Source organism: Perognathus longimembris, chromosome 16, assembly GCF_023159225.1.
Source record: "Perognathus longimembris pacificus isolate PPM17 chromosome 16, ASM2315922v1, whole genome shotgun sequence".
NCBI lineage: Eukaryota > Metazoa > Chordata > Mammalia > Rodentia > Heteromyidae > Perognathus > Perognathus longimembris.
The window spans coordinates 47,307,250-47,325,298 of record NC_063176.1 but is presented as its reverse complement, the minus strand read 5'-3'; the positions used below and the strand labels follow the sequence as shown (position 1 = coordinate 47,325,298).

General features: G+C 37.6%; 1 long non-coding RNA gene across 1 annotated transcript in view; it reads left to right on the top strand.

Annotated features, from left to right (window-relative positions):
• Positions 1-5,136: 5,136 nt before the first annotated feature.
• The window catches only part of LOC125364816, a 29,035-nt gene continuing 16,122 nt past the window's right edge, over positions 5,137-18,049 (top strand). The window contains exon 1 of the long non-coding RNA XR_007213571.1: positions 5,137-5,697. This is a non-coding gene — a long non-coding RNA (uncharacterized LOC125364816). The remainder of the gene's footprint in view (positions 5,698-18,049) is intronic.

Genomic DNA, 18,049 nt, shown 5'->3' with positions numbered 1-18,049 from the left:
AATGGAGGATAACATTATAGTAAAGAAATCAAAGTCAACTCATGTCCATAAACCAGAGGAGGAGGATGATAAACTTAGTATCAAGGACAAAGAACAAGACTTTTGATCTGTATTAGCTTGGTGATGCTGTATATGACGTTTCTTATAAAGACAATAACGATGTAAGTGACAACCTGCTCCATGAGGTCACGTATCTTGGGCACATGTGTCATTCAAAAAGGTGAGATATGAGGGGGAAATGGTAATTTCTGATGGCAGGCATCTTCTGTTTGGTCTGTATGGGGGTCACATGAGCATGTTCACTCAGAATTCTGAGAGTGGCACTTCTCCTTTTGTTTCTTTTGTACATGTGGTATACCCTTCTCTCTCAGTTTCTCCTTTTCTCCCTCCTTCCTTTCTTCTTTCCCTCCTTTCTCCTCTCCATTTTATAAATTGATGGTTTAGGGGCTCAGCAGGCTGTGCCCTGGAGGTGAACTGAGGACTCTGGTTAAACATGGCTATGGAGGAAACTCATCAGCTGACTTCCAAAGGAACATCTGTGAGTTCATATTGGCCAAGTCCCTAGAGATTTTTTCACTGCTGAACATGCTACTTCCCAACTGTTCAAGATAGTGGCTCAGAGCGGTGCACATATTTTGAGATGCATTCTGCTGATTGGATTATTTTTAAAGCCGATTTCTTATCTCAAGTATTTCCTTTAATTGCTTCTTTGGGGCCTGATGCTAGGTCACAGTGAGGTTGTTCCAAGTCTAGAATCATAGAATGCTATGTTCCCAAATTGGAACAGCTTCTCCATCCTTTTTCCAGATGAGAAAATTGAGGTCTATTGGGGGTAAAAAATAAATAAATAAAAACTGCCCATGTCACATAGGTGTTTTCTTCTTTCTTCCTAAATTTCCTGTCCTCTCTAGCCTCCACTCCTTTCTTTGCTGAATATCTCCCAGGTACCAGGCAGTTTTCAGTGCTAATGATACAAAGAGAAATCTGACATAGACTGCTGAACTCCTCATCTAGTGCAACAACAGTGATGTAAACCAATTATTACACCAAGCATAAGTGCTTTCGTAAGGGACTATGGAGGATGTCAAGAGAACTCAGAAAGCAGAAAACAAAATTAGACTTAGACAGTGGGGGGAATTGGCTTGAGGGGGGAAATCTCAAAGGATCTGTTTCTTTAAGTGGACTCTGCATGAGAATCAGAATGGGAGGAATCATCTTCCCAGTCAGGGTAGAGAATCACAGTTCCAGAAGCTTATTTTTATTCTCACCAATTAATTAATTTGTTTGGAGAGAATTAGAGGGAGAGAGCACATCTGCTCTTCCCATTGACCTTGCATGTTGCCCATCATCTCTGCAGCCCACAGGAACCACAGATGAGTCGCATTCACATTGGTGGAGTAAGAACAACAGACTCACAATGGCCCGTCCCTTCACGGGCATGTGGGAGCCTCTGATACAGAGCTGTTTTGAGTTTTGGTGATTTTTATATGCTGAGTATAGGAATGAACCATTCAAGAAGCTCCCGTACTCATAATGGCATTCCTACCACGTATTCCACCAGGGGTGCTTTCCTTAAGGAGGGCTTTAGGAAATGCAATTCTTTCTATTGATTCAGTGAAGATAAATTTTATGGCTGCCATGCACCATCTTCCCTGATCTTTTTTATTGGAGGTGGTGCTGCTGTTGAAAGAGTGGTAGAGTCAATAAACAAAGTTAACAAAGTACAAAACTTACACTTTTTCTGACCGGAGCAAGTGTGATACTGAGATACAGCTTCCCTATAGGTCATGCCCAAGGGCTTCCATTATCTCTAAGTGTCACACACTCTCGAGCATCTTATTAATGATATTTAATTACACTGAAGTTAACGATGTTATTTTCATCTGATCCTAGGTAGATTTTACAGCTAGGAGATAAGATGGGACAACTTTGACTTTCCTGTCTCTCCATCTCAGCAGGACAAGTACTTCTTTTATCTCTGTGGCCTCTCTGCTTTTTCCCAGTGCCAGTTTTCTCTACCTATACTTCCTCTCTGATCATCATCTCTCCCTTTCCCAGTAATAATTAGCTAAGCTGAACCACAAGAATGATCTTTTTCTACCTGAGGTTTTCTGATGATATGGACAGTACTGGTTTTCTCAGTAGAGGTTAATTTGCATATATCCTCGCCATAACTTCATTATGTTTGTAACAGAGAGATTGTCAAATGAGTAGTATCTGATAGCTTAAACAATACAATAGTTTTAAAGCGGACTGTAATCTCATCATTGTACACTTGACTGCTCTGGGTTTGGCTGATGAAAATCTTTATAGAAGTCGAATGGAGTTTTCAATTCTCAGGTTCAGGAATTGTTATTATTTTCCAATGAAAATAATGGGGATTGTAGATAGGATTTACCGAAGTTGAACTGTATTGATGGTTTTTGTTTTGTTTGAGCAAAAACAGGTGTTTGGGGGAATTAAACATTTCTGCTGTGAACTGTAATACAATAGCATTGAGAATGAAATGTTTAAAAACTGAGTACAGAGCATGGTGATGAAAGTGAATTGGATTGTGGAAATTCTTTCAGACTTCAAAGTCCTATGCTATTTAAAGGATTCAAAGTGTAAATTGGAAATATACTCTGTTTGCGTTTTTGTTGTTGTTGTTTCTGGGAAACAGTAAGAAATTCACTACTTGAAGAATGCTGTCTTATATTGACAACTCAACCATTGATTTATTAGGGCAGAAAGCAGGAGCATTTCTCTGAAGCTCTTTCTTAATATCCTTTCTGGCTCATAATGAAAAAAAGAAACAGTAAAAAAATAAAAAAAGAAAGAGAAAATTAACCTACAAAAAACAGCAACATTTCTGTATGCCAACAATGTAGAAGCAGAAAGGGAAATCATGAAATTAACCTAACCAAAGATGTAAAAGATCTTCATAACCAAACTTTAAAAATCAACAGGAATAAATTGAAGAGGCACCAGGAAATGGACAGACCTCCCATGTTCATGGATAAATAGAATCAATATTGTGAAAATGGTCATACTGCCCAAAACGATATATAAATTCAGTGCAATCCCCATCAAAATCCCAATGATGTTCTTTACTGAGATAGAGAAAACAATCCAAAAACTCATATGGAACAACAAAAGGCCTAGACTAGCCAAAGAAATTCTAGGCAAAAGCAATGCAAGTAGTATTACAATACCAGATTTCAAACTCTACTACAGAGCCATAGTAACAAAAACAGCTTGGTATTGGCACAAAAATAGATCTGAAGAACAATGGAATGGTTTAGAAGACCTAGAAACAAAACCACATACTTACAGACATCTGATATTCAACAAAGGAGCAAAGATATACAGTGGAAAAAAACATAGCCTTTTGAACAATTGGTGTTGGGAAAACTGGGTAGCCATTGCAGAAAACTAAAAGTGGATCTCTGCTTGTCACAAAGCACTAACAACAATTCAAAGTGTATCAAAGACCTCAACATGAGACCAGAAACTCTGAAACTACTGCAAGAGAGAGTAGGAGAGCCATTAGAACTTATAGGTACAGGAAGATACTTCCTGAATAGAGTCCCAGGGGCACAACAGACAGGAGCAGGACTCAACAAGTGGAACTGCATTAAAACAAAATTTTTTTAGCACAGCTAAGGACCTAGATACTAAACGAGCAAGACAGCCAACCAATTGAGGAAAAAAAATCTTTACCAAAAATGCATCAGATAAAGGCCTAATATCCAATATACAAGGATCTCAAGAAACTAACCCTCTCCCCCCACCCCCCGAAACTTAATACACCAGTTACTAAATGTGAAGGAGAGCTAAGGAGAGAGTTCTCAGAAGAAGAGGTAAGAATTTTGAAGAAACACATGAGGAAATGCTCACATGCTTGGCCATAAAGGAAATGCAAATCAAAACAACCCTGAGATACTATTTTACCCCAGTTAGATTGGGCAACATTTGAACTCTAACAACAAATGCTGGAGAAGATATGGGGAGAAAGGAACCTACAGCACTGCTGGAGGGAATGCAAACGAATGCAAACACTCTGGAAACCAGACTTGAGGTTCCTCAGAAAACTAAACATAGACCTTTCCATCTGACCCAGCCATACCACTCCTTGGCATCTACCCTGTGCATCATGAGCAAGGATATGATATAGACACCTGCACATCCATGTTCACTTCCACACTATTCAAAATAGCCAAGATATGCAAACATCCAAATGTGGCATCTATGTACAATAGAATTTTACACAGCCATTAGAAAGAATGGACTAATGCCAATCACAGGGAAATGGATGGAACTGGAACAAATCATGGTAAGTAGAGTAAACCAAGATCAGAGAGACAAATGGCGTATGTTCTCTCTGAGATGAGGAAGGTAGATCTAAAACTCACTGGGATAGGACAAATTACACAGGATTCTAGATACTCACATACAATGAGACCAAAAGAAGATCATCCTAGGAGAGAATCACAAAGGTGCAATACCAAAGTGCTTCCTCAAATATATTTAAAATAATATACATGCCGAAATGATATGGGAACAAAGGACTTTTCTTAATTTGTGTTTTCTTTTTCTGTGACTCTATATTCTTTATATACAGTGTATTCGCATGCACATCTGTGGGAGGGCAAGGGCAGGACACAGAATCAGAAATGGAAGGTGAAAAAGTGCAGCAGTGGAACGAACTAGCTGTACTGGACATTGATGAAAGTCAACTATGCAACTCATGGGCTGAGATGGGAGGGAGGAATGGGAGAGAATGAGGGAACAGATGACACTATGCAAAAGGAAATACACTTATTATCTGACACATGTAAAGGTAACCCAGCTGTATATCACCTCTTAAAAATAAAGTAAATTAGAAGAAAAAAAGAAAGAAAAAGCAAAAATAATATAAATGTTTAAAAAAAAACCAGAACAGTAAATACCTCATATATCCATTCAGGAAAGCTTCACTATACTGAAGGGTTGGAAATTCCCTAATTATCTCCATATCTGATTCTAGCATATTCATAATTTTCTTTGTCTGTACTGTCTTGGCTCATTCCTTTATTCAGTTATTGAACATATATTTGTGGGCATCTTCTGACATTTCATGACAGGCACTGGAGAAGCAATAGTGAATCAAACATGATTTCTCATTTCGTGGACACTCGAACCCAGTGTAGATTGACATTAATCTGTAAATTATACAAGCAGAAATGTAAAATTATTATACACATGACAGATGCTAAGAAGGAAACCTACATGGTTTCAGAGAGCTTAGAACAGATTTTTCTGAAGCATGTGTTATGGAATGGAGCACTGATGAAACAATACATATTGACTAGCCAAGAGAAAATTGTAAGAATGGATATTTCCCAAATGGAAGACAACACCAGTGAGAACATATGTGGTAGGAAGGAAAAATGGTATAACAATGAACAACAACTGTTTTAGGAGAAAACCTCACCATCTTCACATAAGAGTTTGGTTAACTTTGATTATTTCTATTTTTATCTTTGTGTGATAACTAGCTTGGTACTTTCCATTTCTTGAAGGGAAACATTCTCTTAAGGAGTTGTTTTTTTACAGAAGAGAAGAAAAATCCTAGGAGCTGTATCAATACCAACCTTGTTCTCTTATTGCCTTTGTCATCATGGTTGAAGAGACACAAAGCTAAAATGGTGATTTATGGAAGTGATCTAGGAGAAGGTACATAACACTCATGCATTCCATCCCATGACAGCTTTCTAACCGGCAGCAAGGCAGTAGAAAGAGTCCCAGGCTTAGACTCAAAAGATTGAGCTTTTCAGAGTAAGTTGCTTAACTCCTCTGAGACTCAGTTTCCTTTATGGAAAATGACTGTATATTTCGATTGAAGTAGCCATACCTAGGAAATGCTATATTTACCAGAATTTTAAATAGTGAGCAAAATATATTTCAATGTAGGTTTGAAAATAATATAAAGCTACATCATTGATCCTATGTATTCATGCATTCCACATCTATGCACTCAACCACATGTGGATCAAGAATATTCTGAAAAAAATGTATCTGTACTGAATATGTGAAGACATTTTTTTGGTTGTCATTGTTCCCTAACCAATCTAAGGAAACAACCTATTTACATAGCATTTTCATTACATTAAGTATTGTAAGTGATTTGGAGGTGATTTAAAGTATACAGGGTAGTGTATGTAGATTTTATGTAACTATTATGCTGTTTCATATAATTGGTATAGCAACTGAAGATTTTGGTAGCTGAACGTGCCCTAGATCCTATATCCAAGGATGGGTACATTGACTTTTGTGTTAAATAAGTGTAAGCATTTGGTTAGTTCTGCTCATCAGCTTGATTTGCTTAAAGAGTTCAATTAAGCCACCACATGTGGACATATGATTCAGATATTCCAAGGACTTTATGCTGTGTCAGGTAAGTGAAGCAATGTGTCGTGTGTGTGTGTGTGTGTGTGTGTGTGTGTGTGTTTAAAGATTCTATCAAGATGGGTCTCCTATAGATATGTCAGAAACAGGCTGTAGGATCTATTAGGCCTTGTGTTACTATCACATCTAAAATTCATTCTTGGTCAAACACTTTATTCTTTAAGCATCACTGACACATCAGAGTCTAACAAAACTGAATTCATATCTTGACTCCATTATTCATTGGCTATGTGACCCTAAGCAAATGGTATCTGAGACTATTTTTTTCTTTTGTAAGATGAAGCTGGGAATAGTTAACCTCACAGGGTTGGCGTGAAGATAAATGGACATACATATATTACATTTAGAAGAATTTCTCACACATATTAAGTACTAAATAAATGTTTTGTTTATCCTTCTTATTTTCTATTCCACTCAAGTTTATAGGGGCATGTTTGGTGTATATGAGCTTTCATTACTTATCCAGCTTTATCTAACTTGTAACTTTTTAGTAGAATGAAGACCCAACAAATTTTGTGCTTCTGGAAGCCCACAACTGTTCATAATGTATAAAACACTTGAATTTCTCAGAGCTCTCAGAGTGAAATCTATCTCCATTACCTGCAATTATTTCACTTGTAATAATTAGGTATCAATCTTATGAGTCATGAGAAATATAAGGAAGAAAAATGCTTAAGAAGGTAAGGTGGAAATGAATGTGGGATATTAAAATTCTCTGTTCATTTCTGAAATAAATTTAGTGGTCTTGTTTTTAGAAGGATTGCTGCTTCAGGGGAGAACAGAAAAAAAATCTATTAAAGGGAAAAAAGTTTCTAAAGAAGTTGAAAGGTTCTTTTTATTTTCTTAAAGTCTTACTGCCAAGCATTGGCTCTTGAAAAAACACTGTTAGCCAGCTATAAAGTTGTAATAGAAAATAGTAAAAGCAATGAAATGTACAATTAAGGATCACACACCCCAGAAATCTTCTAGTTCATTAGTCATCCTCCTATCTCAGACTGGGAGATTTCTCAATCTCTGCTCTTTACTCATAGGCTCAGCTACAGTGAAACCCATGATAAGGTTCACTCTCTTTTATAGTGTTTCTTTGCACAAAGAAATGATCTCTTAAAGATGAAGTTTAATGCTCCCTCTGGAAATGCTATCCATTTTATACTTTATTTTTCTGCTTGGTAACATTCTCTCTCTGTCTCTCTATCTCTCTCTGTCTTTCTCTGTCTTTGTCTCTGTCTCTGTCTCTCTCTCACGCCCCCTCTCTTTTTTTTCTGTGCTTTTTGTAAATCAGAAGATTTCATTATATTCTCCAGCAGAGGGAGTTCAAACCAAGTTGTGTGAAATTTGGGGGAAGAGGTTGTTCTAGACCTTTTGAGGGTGTTCTAGAATTTTCCTCATGAGCTGAATTTAGGGAACAGAGAAAATCAGTCACTGAATGCAAATAGATGCAATCATAAATCCTTTCATCAAATACTGAGCAGGCACAAGTGTGAGAGGAGACAAAAATAGGCTAGGAGAGAATCTTATTTCCCTCAAGGAGTAGACAGTTTGGGTGGGAGTATCTATGCAAACGCTGTATCTGCAATCTCCTGCCCTTGCTGTAACTGCAGGGATGTGGACGAAATGAGAAACTATTGTCCTGTAGAGATTGGTCTGGGCAAAAATATTTTCGGGTTTGGGTAATAAATGGCCCAAATGAGAAATGGAATCAAGGATTCTGTAAATCTGTGGAAAGGATATTTACTAGACACACTAGAGATCCCAAAGACTTGTGATTTTTATTTCTGCCATGGAATGGCTCTGGGACCTTAGGCAATCATCTGATTATTCCAAATTAACTATCAGAGAAATGGGTTCATAATTAATTATTCTTAAGTTCTGTCCCAAGATGGAGCAGTAGAAAAATGATACAGGAAATGAGAATGGAGCAAGGGCCCTGGCTTGTTGTAACTTAAACATTAGAGGCACCTTCTTCATATCCTTGGCAGAGTGGTCTCTCTACATCACTATCCAGATACATGACCCTCTCAGAGCCAATGTCTTCTAAAATCACCCTTCTTAAATGTGAATTAGGAATTCTATCAAAAATGAACATATCCAGTTGGAACAGATTCATCTCTGGCTTGGGAGAACTCCCTTGGCGTTATCATAATTAAACGTGTTTACCACTAGAATAAAAAAGTCATATCAGGATAGGTGAATTGTCGAGCTACATTATTGGAAGCAAAGGGGAAACTTCTACAGTCTCTTCATTCCCAGCACATAGTATAAAAGTATGCACATTGAACACAGGTAATAACTGTTTGCCAGAAGAATTGATGCATGAATAAATCAAGTGAATGAATTCATACTTTGCTGGAAGTCTAGTGGTTATAAACAATCTCAACTTTCATCCAGGTGATGAAATATTAAGCATGCCAAAAGAATTAAGTGCTAGCATACCTAGGGATTTCTGTTTCAAGGGGAAAATAGTCTTCATTTTATAGAATTTGGTAGAAAAGAGGAAGAAAGCTAAGTCCCTCCTTCTAAGACTGGATCATTCATCTAACAAATCAGTGTCTCTGTCAAAATGCTCCAAATGAGGGTTAACAGCAAAGTCAAGGAGAGTTAAAGGAGTGAGGAGAAAGGTATAGTAAAACAAGCTTATAAAGCTGCCTGGGATTTTTGAGGTCTTGTGTATTTACCAATTCCTTAGCTAAATAGACAAATCTTCCTACCTTCAGTAAGATCCCTTCTCAGCAGCCATCTTGAATAACTTTCAGTGCTTTCTTTTGACTTCTAATCTTGTCAAACTTGCATCGTGTTATAAGGTGAGGGATATGTTATCAATGACCTATGGCAAATTTCATGTCAGATGTGTCTCACTGTGTTTACACAGATAGCTGAACACTAATGATAATAATCACCGACCTTTGAGTACTAGGCTATGTGATTTTGCACGTATCAAATTCAAGTCTCCCACATGTATTCAAAGAAGATGAATTTGTCTCTGTCCCTACAAGATGAGAAAATTAGATGGCAACTAACTTGCCTGAGGTTTGATGACTTTAATGGTAGAATTAGAACTCTTACAAGCATCAAAATAGATTAGGTAACTGAATTTAGTCATTTACCTTGTGTTTTTCATGAAAGCAAACTCATAAGAGCATAGATTCACTCTAATGATAAGGAAATCCAATTGTAAATGGTCTGTTCACAGAAAGACCAATTAGATGCCTGCATTTTTGACTGATGAAAGTCTTTCGGTGCATGATGCATTTCATGATACTTGGTTTTCCCATCAGTACATTAGGGCTTCAAAGAATTTAAGAATTCATTTGTTCAAAGAATATTTATAAGCCTCTACTGTGAACCAGTTTTTTGGAGATTGTGTTGTAAGAAAGCAGAAAATGTTGGTTTTCAAAGAGTTTGAGAGATGTCAGGGAGCCAACCTAGACAAAAATCAATGTCCTCATACAACTCTTGTTTCTATTATTGTCTCCAGTACAATTTAGGTGGAAGCAAATTATCTCAAATTATGTGGATAATTGCCTTTATAACTCTATTTTGTTGCTCCCATGGACTTGATCAGTCTTCAGCACCCACATTGGGACTTCATATAAACATTCCTTTAGAGAAGAATTACATTTAGAGAACTGAATAGAAAGCAGAACATTTTAAACTGTTTTTAGTCCCTGTTCTGTTCCTCAGTGGACTAGACTGAAAAAATAGAATTTATGCTTTGGTGAAATGGCAATGAGCCTTGGTGTTCCAGAATTATATAGGAATTAGGATGTTGTTGGCAATATACATGTCTCAAAGTTCATGAATTATTTACTAAATGAAAGATGTATGTGTTCCATTACCTCACCCACACTCTACTGGAGTGAACAAGACCCCCTGGAGCTCATCCATGTGTAGTTCATCCATGTGCAGAGTCCTTGCGCACATGGGAGATTAGTATCGCGCCAAAACACTCCTTGGTTTAGGAAAATAGCCTTTTTTATTTCAAGGAGAAAATTTGTCCCCATAGCCATTCAGTGGCTATTAATTTCTTCTCCTTTACATGGGTTCTAGGAACTGATAGATGGATCATTCCAGTCAAGCATAGTGTATGTTTTACCATAGTACCTAAGAATAGCTCCCATTCTTGAACAGCAACCCTTGGTATGGAAGATTCGCAAATGTAATCTTCGTTGATGCAACCTTTAGGTTCTTGTGTTTTGAAGCTATGGCATTTTGGATGAGATCATAGACATTTGTAATGAGTAGCAATAGCTCATTTATTTTTCTTCAGATGTGAACTTAAATCACTTGTTTCTAAAGCCCAAGGATAGGGTAATTGAAGCATTAATGCATCCCATTTCTGGTATGAGCATATCTCCAAAGAACCATACAGAATTCCATATTCTGAGTCAGGAAACCTGGGAATGGGGCTGGGGAGCCTGGATCTTTCTCTGGGGATGCCGATGAAGTTGCTCCTCAGAACACACTGAGGATTGTTTGTGAGCAAACCTGATGGGCTCCTCATTAATCACAACTCAAGGCAGCTTTGTTGTTTTCTTTTTTTATTGTTGCACGCCCAGTAATTTTAATTAAGGTTTTTAAAGAAGCAACTTAAAATTTATAGTTGTAATTGGATGCATTTTATGAAGAAAATATATGCTACAGTGGTGTTCACAATTTAGGATTAAGAAAGCTCTTATTTGAGATACAACATTTGTATATGCCAGGGCTCACTTGCACAGTCACAGGATGTCAGAGACATTATTGTATGTGCATCTTAACACACCTCTATGAGGCCAGGAAGGCCAGTGTTGGGTCACTTTCACAAATCATTAATGAACACAGGAGTGAGTAAACATCATCTAGCCTAGCCAAGATCTCATACACAAAGCATTCTAACAGAACAAAGTTCCCAGCCAAGGAAGTGGTGGTGGATCCAGATAATCAAGATTGCGTTCATTCTATCATTGTGCTGAAATCTTTGGGATCCATGGCCTTTGCTTTATCTAATATATGTTCAACCTAATCATTATGCATGCTTAAATACACTACTGTCGACATCAGTACCATTCTCATCCCCAGTAAGAGATGGTAGTGCTTCTGACAAGCCCTTATTATGCTTGAGGAAAATTTTGTGTGCGTGTGTGCGTGTGTGTGTGTGTGTGTGTGTGTGTGTGTGTGTGTGTGTGCAGGTTTAAAGAGAAATACAGGGACTCTTCTGTCCCTCAAATGCCATTCAAATAATGTAACCATGTCAGAGAGGAGACTATAAAGAGCAAATTAAATGAGTTAATGCAGTTTGGGTAGTTGTTTAGTACCTAATAAAGAGCCAAATAATGCTACTATCAAACAGGTGTCTTAATAAATGCTATAAAACATGGAAACTTCTAATGGTTAAGAAAAGCTTGACAGATGAGAAGGATTCTTTAATGGTCTTTGGGGAGGTGTAAAGTCACAGTGGAGAGAAAGTCTGCAATCTGATTGCTTAGATTTGAATTATAGTGCAGTCAAGTCTTTGCTGGCAACTTAGAGTTAAGTAATTGCATGTACCGCAACTTTTACTCCAATTAGTAATTGGGAGCTTTAGTTTCCTCCTTTGTAAACTGGGGAGAATTGTTTTTACTTCAGAGGTTGTTGAATGAACTAAGGTAAGCGAAACCCTTTTCACATTGCCTCATACATGGTTTTCCCCATCTCTGCCTCAGAGCTAATTGCACCAGCTACATTCTAAGAACGACTTACATGCCTCAAACTCATTTCATCTTTGCATTGGGATAGTGTGTTATCATTCCCCATTTTAAAAACCAAAAGGGCACTGAGATACAGAGAGATTAAATAATTTGCCTTAGTTCATCATACCTAGAAATCTGAAAGCTGTGATTAAATGCCAGACAACTGGCTCTAAACTTATGCTTAAAAAAAAAAGAAAAAGAAATGAAACTTACAGTGTAAATGTCCGTTATACTGCTGCTGCTGCTACCATGACTACCACTTTTTTGTTGTTGTTGCTTGCCACTAATCCTTAGGAAATCTGACAAATGTGAGTACACAACAAGAGAATTGAAAAGTCCATCAGGCTCAGTGGATAGACTTTGGGCTAACTGGACTCAAGGGGAAGACCCACGGATGAAGAGTGGTGAAGTTAATTGGAAAGGGTAGGTTGGGTTGGAGATCTTCTATAAGAAGGAAATGGAGGAAATTGTGGACCATTTTGGTAAGGGAACAAGTAACCTGCATCATTATTTACAATAAAATGTACACAAGAGATAAGAGTAGATAGAGGTACACAGAGTTGTTGGCATATTCATTTGTTTATTCATTCATGAATTCATTCATTCATCATTTACCCATGTGCTCCACTCACTAAAATATACAGATAAAAAGGCAAGCTCCTGTTCACAGGACAAGAGATACAATTACGTATTCGCCAATACCACTCTGGAACACTATGAACTACACACACACACACACACACACACACACACACACACACACACACACAAACTGTGCCTATAAAGTAATACATTGGAAACTGTATGTACTGGTATTAAAACTAGGAAAGTGAAAGGGAATACCAAAATCGAGAGACACAGGATAAAAAGACAAACGACTACCAAAGCAATACTTGCAAAACTGTTTGGTGTAAACCAACTGAACAACTCATGGGGGGAGAGGGAAAGGGGGAGAGGGAAGGGGGGAATGAGGGAGGAGGTAACAAACAGTACAAGAAATGTACCCAAGGCCTAACGGATGAAACTGTAACCTCTCTGTACATCACTTTGACAATAAATAAGAAAAAAAGTAATAAGGCTAATTGCACAAGCCTCTTTTAAATCTATCTTATTACTGAGGTCGTAATAAGAAATATATCAGAAAATAAAAGCTGAAACTGAAGAATTAATCACACTCCTTAGACTTTATTCTGTGTGACTCTGTTAGTGGGTAGGTGATGAAAGGAAGTTTTCTCTGGTGGGGAAATTCCTTTCATCATAGCCTTTATATCTGCCTATTGATGATATATGCCGCCCCATAATGGCAGTGTTCAAATTGGCTCTTCCTTTCTTAAACCATCATTGTATTGAACCATGTAACCAGAAAATCACAATGTGGTGATCTTTCTCTACACTAATCCTCCCATGAGCACTTAATGACTTGTCTGTTCATCATGGAGATAATAAACCTAGCATTGAAGCAATAGCTGTCTTGGTGACTTTGCATAAATCATTATTTGTAAAAGTGAAGGAAAACCTATAGATAAGAACCAAAGACTCTGATGGCTCTATTTTCAAGAATTAACTCTGATCATTGCTGTGCCTGCATTAGGAATGCTCTGAACAAAAAGTACATGCTGACCACAAAGTAAATATTATCTCTCAAAGTGATCAATATAACAACTTCCAACACAGGAAAGATAATTATTAAATATCCTGACAAGGACTGTCTGAGCAGAACAACACTAAAACGAATTACTTGTTGGAGAAGAAAATGGGGGATAAAGACCTGAAGGAGCATGAAGGGTTTCCTTTGCAAGTTGATATGTTGCAAGAAAGTTTACATAAGCAAGAGCTATTATTGACATGGTATGATTTGCAATTTTAAGCCTAGTTATTTCAAATAACTTAAAATATGACTTTCATTAAAAGACTTTTCTTGAGGCAGAAAAGCTTCTCAAATGATGGTTGTTCATTCTGCTATTTCAGCTTCCTGAGTCACTATTGAATCACTCCATTTCTTACTGTGTCTTGAGTCACTATTGAATCACTCAATTTCTCGGCATCCTCCTAAGCTAAGAGAACACAACATTTTTTGAAGCAAATACAGACAGAATTTCTCCCCAAACACAGATTCACAAGAAAACAAGGCAAAGAGAAATTGAAGAAAGAAGTAGGACATGACACTATATTTAGTCCAGTTGCCTGATTTCCATTAGACTTATCCTAATTTCGTTTTAGCCCTTATCCCAAGGGCTGGTTTTGTTGTTGAAAAAGCAGACAGACCTTCAGGTGTATAGCTCAGCCAGCAGAAAATACTCTCAGACTCATCAAAAGGGAGCCAGGTTAGTAACAGCTAACCCCAGAACAGGAAGAGTGGAAACACTGTTGAGTTTGAAACTAATAGAAGACTCAGATTTTTTTCAGTCTTTTTAAAAGAATCTTTTTTCCATGCCACCATGTGTCCTCATTACAATATTATCTTGCTTTTTCCTTCATGTTCTGTCTTGACTGTGTTTTGTTCCTCTTTTCCTTCCTTCTTTCTTCACCATGTTTTAAATTTCCCTCCCTTCCTTCTATTATTGCTTTTGATTACTCTTCTGGCTTCCATTCTCACCCCACAGTCTGTTTTGTAACACTGTGGCCAGAGAGATCTTTCCATAACACATATTGGGGTGGGTTCCTCTGCTCTCCAGCTGTCAAACCTGGCTTCCTATTTTATCCAAGTCAAAGATAAAGTCCATACCAAGATTTACAATAGCCTATCCTAATTAGCCCTCCGTTTAACTGCTGATGTTGCTTTCACTGCCCTGTCCAAGGTAGGATAGGTCCATGCTTCGGTATCTGGATGGGTGATTCTCACTTCCTTCTGTCTCTGTTATAGTTCACCTTCTTGGTGACGAATGTCGACATGTTTGAATTTAAACCAGCCTCTATTCTTTTCTTTAACCCTGCCATTGTTTATTTCCTTTATCCTGCACGTTTTAATGTATTATACAACTTCATAATTTATTTTGTCTGTGAGTTGCTGCCTATTCTATACCAGAATATAAGGTCCAATAAGGCCTTTGCTTGTTTAATGATAGGTTTCCTGAGTTTAAAATAATGCCTGAGACAATGTGATCCAATATATACACTTATTGAATACATATAAGTAAGATATCCACACTATAACTGAGAAGTGCGATGGTGGAGATCTGAAGGATGTTACTTGGAATTCAAAAGTAGAAAGTTCCCTTTGCCACTGGCACAGAGTTGGAGGCAAATTTGGATGGATATCCAGGAAAACAGTAACATCTGTGTACAGAATGGAAGTATGATTATAAGTTGATTAGGCAGCGAGAATGGAATACAAAGGAAAACAAAGAGAATTCCACACACAAAGAACTAAAGAATGTATGAGAAAATGTAATGTTTTGTGCCTATATTGATGGAAGAATACAAGCAAATTCCTGGCTGTGTTTCAGGCATAACAGGAATAGTAGAATGCAACAGCAGAAATAAATCCAATCATGGCAGATCCTGCTTGCCAAAGTCAAGGGTTTGGTCTTGTTTAGTTTTCTCTGGTAGGCAATAAGGCTTATGGAAGAACTTTAAGCACTGCAGGCATGATCGGATACTGACTTCTAAATGTAGTGATGATCTAGGATGGTTCCGGAAGCAGAGTGCCTAGCAGGCTCAGAAGCCATTTGCAGGATACTTAAGGAGCCATCACTGAATGAAAAGGAATTAGAGAGGACAGATGTAGCTGAGGAAGATTTAAAAGGAGCTCTCTCATGAATCAATGAGTGATAGTAAATGAGGTGCAAGGAAGGAGGATGCATCTAAGATGCTTTAGACATTTTTAATCTGAGGGACCATTTATGCTATGGTACAAGTCACTGTGAATGGAAATGTAAGAAGGAGCAGGCTTGAGAACATGATATTTTATTTAAAAAATGTTGCATTTGTGTCCTTAGAGAACTCCTAAGAGAAGTTATGAGATAATTAAAAATAAATGAATTAAGTGAGTGAAACTGAGGAATAGAGGTTTATGAGACCAGTGATAGAAATTTAGGTGCTGAGAATTAAATGGTAGTTAAACACCAACTACTGTATTAACTTTATAGTTCTGCCAGAATATTTAGGGATATGATAGGCAATACTGGTGTCTTAGAGAAACTTACTATTTAGATACCAGATAGAGACATGCTAGGTATGCATAAAATGGTGGTTAAATGGTCAAAAATTTAGAAGGAGAAGAAATAACATACCTTGAGCTTTGATTTTTATTTTCATTACCTATTGCTATAGGTTAAATCACCCGCAAATTTAATAACCTAGAATAACAGTGACTTGTTGCTTCCTATTGTCAGAAATTCACACAAGGCTCAACTGATGAGTTTTCTGTTCAAGTTCTGACGTTGATGTTGCTCACTTGTCTGCCGTCAGTTGGATCTAGGTGGGCTGAAAGGTCTAGGACAAATTCCTTTACTTTGGTGACTCTTCAAAGCTTCTTTGTCTAGCTTTATCTACATTCTTATTTTTTTTCCTTTTCCCACTCTCTTTCTCTATAGTATACTTTACCATGTAATAATCAGGCCTATTTTATCTTCTGAGCATACTCTAACTTCTCTGGTGATCACAGAATAGAAGTTGCCAGGCTTCTTCTAAGTGACACCTGAAACCGGCACAGTGTCAGCCCTACCCATTCTGTTAATGACAAGGGCAGCTCAGACTCAAACCGAATGATTGACATTGTCTCCACTTCCCAATGAGAAAATGAGCCTGGGCATGTAGAGAGGCAGTGATTGGTGGAGGCCATCATTGGACACTATATGCCATAACCAAACAAATGATAAAAACATAAGTCAGCCAATGTCTAGATATGCAGGAAAAAAATCCTTAGATTTCATTTACCCGTAAGAGTTCATTTTAAGGGTGAATTTCTTCTACCCCTAGAGGGAAATGCAGTATTTCTGCCAAAGTAGCATTGCAATGGCATAGATTTTTCTAGCAAAAATTTGACGGCTTAGGAGAGAAGTATAAGGAAAAAAATATCCTCATGTAGTCTTCCTTATTTGAAATTTCATTTTGATGTTCAGACTCAGCTCACTCTGAGGAATAAAAGTAGTTTGGACATGAAAGTGTCACACTAAATTAGGTTCTGCTTGGCTTTTTGGGAGAAGGTAAAATTATGATGTGCCATGAAAATATGTAAGAATTTGAATCTTATGGGGAAGTCAGCTGTTCAGGAAGTGATGAACACTTCCTGAAGTGTGAAGTTCCTATAGTAAATGGATGTTAGCCTCTATTTCTTGGGGTTTTATCCCCTTGAGCCAGGAATATTCAATATATAAGGCTTGCCATCATTGGCTTCATAACTTTGCAGGGACCTTTATCCTTGGGGGTCCTTATCAGAGTTTGCTCTTCTGCTCTGACCCTATGTGCTTATTCCTTAGGGCTTTCTACTGTAATGAAGAGGAGGAAATTTTTATCTCCATTCCTGTGAGGGGAAACTATGATTTTTCTTTCCTTTCCTTTGATGATCTAAAAATCAAAATTTTCAACTTTAAGCCATCACTGCTTTTTTCGTAGAAAAACTTGAATTATGTGACTTGGGGTGTCCCCTCCTCAGTTCTCCAAGGCTGAGTCAAACTCATGGGATAACTACAATATATCAATGCTTTGGCGTTCTGGAGAAGCACATGTCCTCAGCCCTTGTGGGCCATAATGGATTTCAGGGGTATTTAGTAAGGTAGTGAGCCTGGGCGGCGGCCCTAGACACTAAGCTGACCTAGAGTCAACTATTGCCCACCAGTGGGTGTTACAAGGAAGCAAGGAGAAAGTGTCTTCATCACACAGAACCATGACAATTACTATTTTATTCCATTTCTGGTGAGGCTTTCTTTCAATTCTGGGATTTTTTTTTCTTACTTTAGAGTCTCATATTA